Raw genomic sequence first — 11557 nt, forward strand, 5'->3', positions numbered from 1 at the left:
TAAGGTTTTGAAGAGATTAAAACTAGGGTGTGGACTAACTTGCAAAGCTGGAAAGGAAAACTTCTTTCTCAAGGGGGTAGAGAAATCCTTATAAAAGCAGTGGCTTTGACCATAGCCACCTATTCAATGAGTTGTTTTAAATTACCATTGGCTCTTTGTCGGGAGCTTGAGATGATGATGGCAAGGTTTTGGTGTGGTCAAAGAGTTGATGAGAGGAAAATCCATTGGTTGAGTTGGAAGAATTTGTGTGTGTCAGAATTTAGAGGTGGGATGGGTTTTAAGGATTTACACATGTTTAATATGTCTCTTTTGGCGAAGCAAGGATGGCGGCTGCTACAAAATGAAAATTCTCTACTACACATAATCTTTAAGGCTAAGTATTACCCAAATTGTACTTTTTTCCAAGCTTCTTTGGGGCGAAATCCATCCTATGCTTGGAGGGGTATTTTTTAGGCAAGGAGATGGCTGATGGAAGGATGTAGATGGCGGGTTGGTAGTGGGGAGGCAGTGAAGATTTGGAAGGTACCATGATTAGCTGGACCAAGAATTTTGCATCCTGAGTTGGATAACAAAAATGGGGCATTTGTTGATGAGGAGCAGACTGTAAGCAGTCTAATTGATGCTACTAGTAAAAATTGGAATGCACAGGTGGTTAGAGCTCTCTTTAATCTAAACATAGTTGAGGAGATCCTTAAAATTCGATTGGTTCCAACTCAGGTGTTGGACAGATGGATATGGGATAAGGAAGCAAGTGGTAAGTTTTCTGTCAAGAGCGTGTACAAGCTTATCCAGAATTTAATGGCTGGATGTATGGGAGAATCATCTATGCAGATGCAAGATAGAACTTTGTGGAGGAGGATATGGCATATGAAAGGTCCTAGGAAGATAAAAAAATTTGCTTGGAAGGCATGCAAGGATATTTTACCAACTCTCACTAATCGCAGGAGGAAAAAAGCTGAAGTGGAGTCTCTTTGTGGCTTCTGCCATGTTCATGAGGAAGATATTAGTCATGCTTTGCTCACTTGTTCTACCATTTCTAGTCTATGACAAAAATTCCTTCCAATGTTACAACAGTTTCAATTCTCTTTTAGCTTTATTGATATAGTGAGAAGGGTTCATAGGCAAGGAAGTGAAGATGATTTAACTGTGTTCTTTATTTTGTGCTGGAGCTTATGGTACAGGCGCAATCTTTGGCAGATGGAGGCAAAGCTGATACAACCAGTACAAGCAGCTAACCATGCTTTATCCCTGTGCAAAGTTTTTAATGAAGTGCAAAATGCAACAGCCCGGGAGATGCAAATGGTTTCTAAATGGCAAGCTCCACCTGAGGGTTTTCTCAAGGTGAATGTCGATGGTGCTATGTTTGTTGATTTGAGAAGAGTAGGTGTTGGGATTGTCCTAAGAGATATGTGTGGAAGAATTGTGATGGCTGCTTGTAAACAGGAAGAGGACGTTGATGGGGCAGCCACTATTGAGTCCATTGCTGTGTTGAGAGGCCTGCAACTATGCCTCCCACTTGGTATTCCTAAGTTAATACTTGAATGTGACTGTCTGAATGTAGTACAAGAGTTGTAGTCAACAGAGGACTTGTGATCTAGTGCTGGTAATCTGATTAACGAAGCTAAGTTGCTTATGGGGCGTTTACAGGAGGTTCATGTTCAACATGTTAGTCGGATTGGGAACGGAGTTGTCCATTCTTTAGCTAGACATGCTTGGATCATTGTTGATATTAATGTTTGATGGGAGCAGATCCCTTCTTTTGTTAGTCATGCACTTTGGTTTGATACCAATTGATGTAATGTTGCTATTTCAATGAAGTTTCTTTATTAAAAAAAAAAAAAAGTTGTTTTGGTTAAAAACACCAAGCTAAAAGCAACTTTTCCTATTAAGATATTTTCATGACTGAATAATTAATGAAGACACTTTTTTTTTTTTTTTACAGAAATCGTGTGCAATGTAAACCCAACAACTTTAAACCTAAAATTATGTCAATTGATTTAGACTCTTCCCCCTTCTTAACTATGAATAAGATCGAGAGGGGCTTGAAAGTTCCCAAATCAAGAACGAAAACAAAAGCCTTGATCGAGAGGGGCTCAAGCCTTGGGCTGGTCGGTCGGGTCTTTCCCTATTGTTTTGTTTTCTCCTCTAGAAAGTTCTGATTTAGATTTAGTACTTGCTAATTGTGTTTCTTTAAAAGACCGTAATCTTAAGCTTTTTTTGTTTCTTTTTATATGGCCAATGGTTATCTACATGCTATATCAATGATATATCATTTTTATCGCATATTTGTGAGCTAAGAGCTTTCATATATACACTTTTTACATTTTATCATATATTTTGAATTTTTGTCATATTTTATCTTTTTTTCTATATGATAGCTAAAATTAACTCACTAGCCTCCCCACCCCATCCCCAAACATAAAAATCTGGTTCCACCACTAAAGATTATGTTCGTGAACTTCAAGGTATTGGGATGGTGTATCCCGCAAAATAGAAAAAATGTGATTTTAATAGGATTTTCGGACGATGAAGTCATTCAAGCATAGAGAGGATTAGGTTTCTCTAGGGTTGTAATCAAGTCGAGCCGAGCTAATTTTTGAATTGTCGAGATCAACTCGGCTAAAAAAACTCTAGCTCGAGCTCGAGCTTCGACCTAAAAACGAGTTTGAGCCAAGTCAACTAGATTCGAGTTGCGTATTTGCTAATTTTTATTTATATAAATTAATAAACAAAATATTAGAGAAATAAAAAAAATGCATGTAAGATAACTTAATTTTTTTTAGTTATATCCACTCACAATTTAAAGATACAATAAATGGGCTGATGCTAGTACTATAGAAATATATACAAGGGCCTTCAAAGAAAACCACCAAAAAAAAAAAAAAAAACAGTTATTTACATTTAGAACAAATGAAAAAAAGAAGAGAAAATATTGGCACAAGAAATCCAACTAAATTAGGGGTATGCGTGCATGCTGAATGGGATATATGGAGTTTTTGTTCAACATGATCTCTATTAGCATAAATGGTTAAAAAAAATTATTTCAAATAAACAAAATACATGTAAAGAGACTTTAAACTACATTGAACTTAAAATCTCACAGAATTCTAAATACATAAACTAAAATAATTTGTCATATGTTTTTACTTCCTTGTATTCTTTAATCAAAATTATTTAACCATGGTAAATATGTCCTGTGAGGTTTGACAAATAATACAAAAATTAATAGAAATGAATTTTGATAAACCTCAGTTGATACTATCATGTTTCAATCATGTTCATAATTTTGATAAACCTTAGTTTATAATATCATGTTTCAGTTGTAAAATCAAAGGACCAAGCATATATACTCAAAAAACATTTATAAAGTATTTTTACACTCTTGCATACTCAAGCTTGAATTATGCATAGTTCTAGAAAAGTATTGCATTGCAGGGCATGCATAAGCTTGAATTATGGCAATATAATTTCAACCAATTCTAACTCGTAAAAAAAATGAATCACATACCTTTGTACTTTAGAAAATAATGAAAATGTTTATGAAATTGATACTTACTTTTGATTTTTTCTCAAGTCCATGGCGTACTCTAATCCAATCTGCTCCACATAGTAGCATTTGAACCGTTTCAGTTGACATGGATGCCCGAAATGGATCAATAACTCTACTGCCAGTACTAAATGCGGACTTTATAGCAACTGTGCTTATAGGAACTGCTAATTTGTCATGTGCCATGTTAGACAAGATTTTGTATTTGAGGTTACTTTCCACCATTCTAAAACAATAAACTTGGCATCTATACCGTCCTCACATATGTAAACAGCCTCTTTCAAATATACATCTAAGTCTATCTTAATAGGTAGAAAATTATTAATACGTCTAACAAAATATTGGAATATTGACCGCCCACTTGGCATGGTTTGTGCAACAACGTTGGTGGAACTGCTCGAAGAACCTACATTAATATTTTTCTGGGCAATATTGCCCATAACTATTGAATTATGAACTTGACATACCCATCATATAACTCATGCAAAACTTTAAAAAAAACTTCAATACTCTAAGAGGCTTTAAACTAGGGATAAATTAACGGGAAACAAAACTTTATCAACATCATTTTGTATCTTGGATCTAATAGTGCAGCTATTGCAATTAACAAATTAAATTCACCCCAACATTTCTCAAATTTCTCATTTATCTTTTCTGTCATGGCTTGAATATATTCATTTATATCCAAACTCTTCGTAGCGAGTGCTTCTTTCATACTCCATACCTCAGGAAGAAACAAATTAGAAGTTAGATAGACGCTTCCAAATACAATGTTGGTCACTTCATTGAAATCCTCTAGAATATCTCCAACATTTTTAACTTTCACCCAATCTTCAATAGTAGGCACCCATTGAAAATTGTGATCCCTATCTTGAGATCTAGGGAACACTTCCTTGAATTTCAAAGCAATCAACAATATCAAGTAAGTGCTATTTCATCGAGTAGGAACATCCAATATCAATTTTTTTAGAAGGTAATTGCAAATGTTTTGCAATTTCACTGAATTATCTCAATCTTCCCTAAAATGCTACCAAATACTTGATTCATTCTCTGACACAATCAATAATATATTCACTTTGGCCAAGCCTGTCTTGCACCAACGAATTTGTTACATGGGCATAACATCGCAAATGAAATAATTTACCCCCAACAGTTAAGAGTTTTCTCAACCGAAAATCATCTTTGAGAATTCTAATAGCAACATCATTAGTTTTGGCATTATCGACTGTTACTGTAAATACTTTATTTTCAAAATCTCAATTAATAAAACACTTTTGCAAAGTATCAACAATAATGAAACAACTATGTAGAGGCAACACATTACAAAAGTTTAAGATATTTACAAAAGTTTATGCTGTGCCGGAGATTCTTCGCAATTGTTGACTCATTTAAAATATTACCCAACGAAATCAAAATATCGACTCGAAAAATATTTATTTGCGGCAAAAAAATTCGCCACAGATATTGTTAAATACGCTGCGATCCCAATGTAATATCACTGCAAATAAGTGATTGTAGTGTTTAGCATCGTCGCTAATACACTAAAAGTCATCGTAAATATTCCAAATCATTTGCAGTGTGTTAAAGAATGACCGCAATCAATATTTTTCACGTCCAATTAAATCGCCGTGATTATTATTAGTAGCGGTTAAATTTGCCGCAATAGATTTTCACCAGCATTTCCAAGTCTGTCGTGAATGGTTTAGTGGCGTAATATTTTTTGGCGGCAACAAGTTTTCGCCGCCAAAAAATTTATTGCAGCGAAAACTATTCACCGCAATAAATTTTCTTGGCATATTTATTCTTTCACGACCATAAATATTCGCTGCAAAAAATCTTTCATGTTTTGAAAAAATGGATCTTTTTTTAGGGTACCTAATTTCCTGCTCCAACTCATTTACAAAATTATCAAATAGTACTTTAATCCAATACTTAACCATAATAGCATATATATAAATTCAATTTTCCATCCAATACATCAATACATTAGTACATCAGCCAGACTTTAAGGTTACTACTATACACTGGCATTTAGTGCATTAATGGAAGACAATTAATTACTCCAAATGGGAGCAGCTAATCATGTCTCCTACAAGCTTTAAAGTATAGAAACATCCACAATACAAATATCCATCCAGTTAAAACAAATAAGAAAACAAATGGTGGGTGGAGTTCATCCGCAATTTCGCACATCGATCATTGATGAGCCAGACCTGGTGATTGAGCGACAAAGATCCAGTTGTCTGGAACAGTGTTATCACCCAAATATACACTGTCTTCTACATGAGCTGCGCAAAAGAAATATCCAACATTCGAAAATCTCCAAAGTGACAATTTTTCTTAACATAAGTTGCACACGAACATTAATAGCATAAATTTTCTGTATCCATATTATATATTTAAAACATTTTTTTACATTCTAAACCAAAAGATCTAGGAAAAGAAATTATGTACACGAACCATGATGAATTCTAGCTACCTATCTAATAGTAATGTCCAACATTTGAGATGTAACTAATAAACTCTAATTTATCTTAACTGATATCAGTAGGGTATATATTTTTAATCTAGTTAAAAAATGTATTGAAGATGATCTATATATCATTAGGGTATATATTTTTAATCTATATATAGGCATTCCTACTGATTATGATCTGTATGAAACTAGCTATGAAAACCCATAATTTCCAAAGAGAATGGGCTACATTATATTTGCATACCATAATATCGAAAAACATCATCATCATCAACAATTAGCATCTAATTAAATAGGAGTTGAAAGTTCGGAAACAACGGAACCAAGTGTTGGGATAAAGATGAAACCCATTAATGTATGCCAATTAATTGTTGGGTACACTTGTTTATTTAATTAGTCAATTAGGACTAATTATATATTAAAGTACTCCAAAACAACTGAAAAGGCAAATGAAAGAATCTCCTCTATGCCATGCGCATGATCCTGATGATCGTCATGATCAGCCAACCTTACCCTTGCTCTTCAAAACTTAGTTATATACTGCTATTCATGTCTTTACTTAAAAGTTAGGGCACTCCTAGTAAACTTGTAGCAACATGGAGGGGATTTTACATTCTAGTTAATTAACAAGCTTATATACATTGGGTTGAAAAATACTTGGCCAGGGTTCTTGAATTTGAAGACTGCTGCTACATCAACTTATAAAATCGCCACTGATGTAAAAGGTTGCCAAATCAGGGAACTCCTACATCAATTAATTATTAGCATAAACAATAAGGATTTTATAACTGAAATATTGGATCATCTTACAAATTTGAATCTATTTTTTAGATATGCACTAACTTATAAACAACAAAACTAAAACTGATGAGCAAGTTCGAATTAAATACCCTTCAAGAGTCGAGCTATTTCGACTTCAGTTGAGCTCATGCCATGGCAAATTAAGTAAAGACAACCTAGCTTTGGTATCTAGTTTGTCCATTTCTGTGGTGTTTAGACATTTTCAGCTGAAACGTTGACCCATATAGCAACTTAAAAAGCTCATAAATAAAATAGAGAACCACGCGTACAACACAACACAAATATCAAACTCAATCACTGATTCCCATACTCGAGATAGGGTCCAATCGGTACAGTTGTTAAGCACGTACCATATGGCTGAGGTACGGAGTGTATCTTCTAATTGCACATTATGGGCTACACCCAAGGGACGAAGTTTCTGGTTGAAAATTTTGAATCCATCTATAATATCCTCTTCTCCACCAACAATGTTGCGGTCCCCTTGATTAAATTTCATCTCAACATCTTGAAGATACATCGAGCAAAATGTCAAACACTCGATGTGAATGTAGGCTTCCGCTATTGAACCTTCTGGACGGGCTTTATTCCTAACATATTGCTTGAATTTTTCGAGATACCTTTTGAACGGGTACATCCACCGATATTGAACTGGACCTCCGAGTATGGCCTCACCCGGTAAATGGACAGTTAGGTGGACTACAATATCGAAAAAGAAGGAGGTAATATCATCTCCAATTTGCATAGAACGGTGACGATATCAAGTTTCAGCTGCGATAAGCGATACACATCAAATTTTCGGGCACACAACTCTTTGAAGAAACTGTTATGTTCAATTATAGCTAGGGGTGAACAAAAAGGCCGCAGACCCGACCCGACCCGTATTACCCGACCCGACCCGTATTACCCGACCCGGTTTGGTTTTAAAGCGGAAACGGAATACCCGTTATCCGATTTGTTTTTAAACGGGTATTACCCATTTACCCGCTTTCGTCTAAAACTCACGAATACCCGCTCGAGTCTCGACCCTCTCTCCCTCGCAGCGGCTCCCTCCTCGCAAGCTCACTCTCTCCATCGCAGGTCACTCTCTCCATCGCAGCTCACTCTCGCCGATCTCACTCTCTCCATCGCAACTCAGAATCAAGGTTAGTGGATTTAGGGTTTTATTCTCCTTTTCTTTCCGTAGCAATGCATAAATATTTTCGTAGCAATGCATAAACATAAATGATTTTGTGTTTAGGGTTTTAGTTGTGAGATTTGAGATCTTTTTATTTTCCTTGATTGCTTAATCGGATTTCGATTTTATATTGTTTGTTCTTATTTTTTTGGTTGAGTTTTCAGTGTGATAATGAACCCAATCACACACTATTTCGTTGGCTTTAGGAAAAATAATGCTCAGCCTGAGAGCATGAAATTGCAATGCACGCATTGAAAATTTTCTAGTCAAAATTCAAAACAGAGGAAATGTAGTAGGCAAATACGTAACAAACCCATAAGTCTATTGGTCTTATAATGATAGTTAGTAGTCTAGATAAATAGGGTGTTTTGATAAAGGCCATGCAGAGTCTTGGATTTCTTGTGGTTAATAATTTTTGAATAATTCTTGTGTTTAGATAAATAGGCTAGCATATAGAGTGTTCCACAATTTCTTGTGGTTAATAATTTTTGAATGAGATGCCTTTGAGTTTTGTATGCTTGGGAATGAAGTTAGGAGAAAACTTGAGAAATGGAGAGAAAATACTCAAAGCTTGAGTTGTCAAACATGGACTAAATCCTCAAAGCTTGGGTTGTAAACATGGAGAGAAATGGAATATTCAAAACAGAGGAAACATCAATTACAATTTACAAGTACCAGATGAATACCTGCAAATTTATCCCTGCTGTGTCGCAGTAGCATAGCTGCATAAGTATTGACCCACCAACAATTCAAATTTATCCCTACTTGTACTGCATAACCCACCAACAATACCCTCTCGAACATCAGCCTCAGGGAGCATGTTCTCATTATTGGAGATAGTGTTCACTTTTCTTTGACGAAGTATTGACTTAAGAAGAGCAGTTTTACCAGCACCCTACACAGGACACAGGTCATTTAAGTTCCCGCATAATTTACCGAAAACAAAGCAAAACATATTTGCCAAATAAGAAATACAGTCAAATTTATATTGGCTAAATGCATGGCAATTAGAACACATGATGCAGTACAAGTATTGACTATTTTGCATGAGAAATACAGAAGGTATTGTAGAGAAAGAAGAGGCTAAGTTTTTTACGTAGCTCCTATCAATGATGTTTGTCTCAATAGCGTATTTTATACATATATAATACAATGACCAACTTAGCCATGAAGTAACAGCGTGCATATGGCATACATGCATCAACGATTTTTAATTTCTCTTGGTTATATCTCAAGAAGAATAACCATTTTGTTGATAAAGTACTTGGTCTATTGAATTGGACCCCCTATTTATGATCATTAATGCAGGATTTCATTCCTCAATTTGATGGAAATTATGGATGAATCTATTAATAATTTAGTTTAAATTATTCCTCAATTTAATGCAGGATTTCATTCCTCAATTTGATGGAAATTATGGATGAATCTATTAATAATTTTCTTTTTATTCAAAACACATACAGCTTAAGTCTCTCTTTGCATCCTTTTAAGGGAATATGTTTTATTTAATTTGCAGGTATCTTACTCTATTTTTTTTTTAATTTGCAGGGAATATGCCTTCATCTGGGTCTGAATCAATGCCCAATGTGATTCATTTGGATAGTACTCAGCCTCCAACTTTGGATAGCTCTCTCCCAACAACTAGTCCTCAAGTTCGCCCTCCTATCACAAGAAAACGGGGAAGATCAGATGTATGGCAACACTTTACGAGGATTGAGAATGTCGAGGATCCCAATGAGCCCAAAGCCACGTGCGATTATTGTGGTAAGGTTTTGTTATGTCATCCTAAAAAACAAGGTACTTCATCTTTGAAGTACCATCATCAAACATGTAAAGTCTTTAATGCTAGTGGAGTTGGAAGGGATAACCCCCAATCAAAAATTTTTGAAGCTTTTTTATGATACGACTTTGCGGGTTTCAGGCTCAATTTATGCAACTTCGAATTTGTTCATTAGAGAAGTATTTACAGTCTATAATTATTTGAACAAATTTTCTATGAGTGAGAGTAATATGCTGAAAACCATGTCGGAGAGGATGTTGTTGAAATATGACAAGTATTGGGGGGATTTTGAGAAATTGAACAAAATGTTGTTTATTGCATCTATGCTTGATCCGCGCTTCAAGTTAGAAGTTTTGGAATTTTGTTTTAGAAATTTTCTTGGGAATGAGCGAGCGTCTGAACTTGTTGATTGGTTAAGGAGGATCATCGAGCGGATGTATAAGCAATATTCAAAATCTAGTGTAGGTTCAAGTAGGAGCCAATCAAGTGTTGGTGAGACCCAAAGTAATACTTCTTATGATAATGTGGATGATATATTAAGTATGTTTGAACAATATCAAGCATCAAAGGGTGTGGTAGAGTCTAAATCAGAATTGGATAAGTATTTCATGGAAAGTGTTGAAGGATCGACACCCGACTTTGATATTCTACTATGGTGGAAGGTGAACTCAATCAGATATCCGATCCTTGCCAATATGGCTCGAGATGTGTTAGCTATTCCCATATCTACTGTTGCTTCTGAGTCGGCATTTAGCGTTGGAGGTCGTGTCTTAGATTCATTTCGTAGCTCATTGGCCCCAACAACAGTTGAATCTCTTATTTGCACACAAAACTGGTTAATGGCTCCCTCCATTAATTATGACTCCCAAGATGTAATAGAAGATGCTGAAAGCTACAAGTTAGAAACCGGTAAGATTCACATTTGAACTTTATTTTCATATAGTCTTTTCAATTAATTATATGTTTAACATAATTTTTTTTCATGTAGAGATAACTTTGAAGAATATTTTAAATGAGATCGATTGAAGATTACTTGAAGTACTTTTGGACCAAAACTAGCTAATCCAAGAGTAAGACCATTTTTTCTTTTTCTTTTGTTTTGTTTTTTTTTTTTTTTTTTTTTTTTGTGGGCATGTTCTTCAATCTTCACTTTCTTTCTTAGCAATAGAGGATGTCCAATTTTAGTATCATTATCCAATTTTTTGTGGGCATGCAGATTAGCTAGTTTTGAAGACAGGAGGAAGATTCATGAACACGCATGGATAGGATTCATGTGGACATCAATTTTTTGTGGGCATGCAGATTACTTGAAGTACTTTTTTGTGGGTCCGGTTTAATTGATATGTATGCCAAGTGTGTTTGTGTTGGAAGTGCTCGCTAAGTGTTTAATAGGATTAAAGTAAGAGATGTTGTGTTATGGAAGTACTTTTTTGTGGGTCCGGTTTAATTTTTTTAGTTTTTTTTTTATGTGGATATTTACAAACATATTTTTTGTAATTCTTGGAGTCAGAAGATTAAGAGACTAACATATACCTATTTTCCACAAAAAAAAAAAAAAAATCGGGTAATCGGGTATTCCGAAAACACTGTGCGGGTCGGGCTATCGGGTATCGGGTAATTCGGGTAATCGGGTAACGGAATGTGCTTGGGTTCGGGTCGGGTCAGAATAGTGAATTTCGGGTCGGGTCGGGTCGGGTGAACAGTACTAATTATAGCCAATGCAATATCACTCCTTAAGAACCCCCCCAACAGCAATAGGAAGCAGTCGTTGCAAGAAAA

The sequence above is a fragment of the Juglans regia genome, chromosome 7 (genome assembly GCF_001411555.2).
Source record: "Juglans regia cultivar Chandler chromosome 7, Walnut 2.0, whole genome shotgun sequence".
Taxonomy (NCBI): domain Eukaryota; kingdom Viridiplantae; phylum Streptophyta; class Magnoliopsida; order Fagales; family Juglandaceae; genus Juglans; species Juglans regia.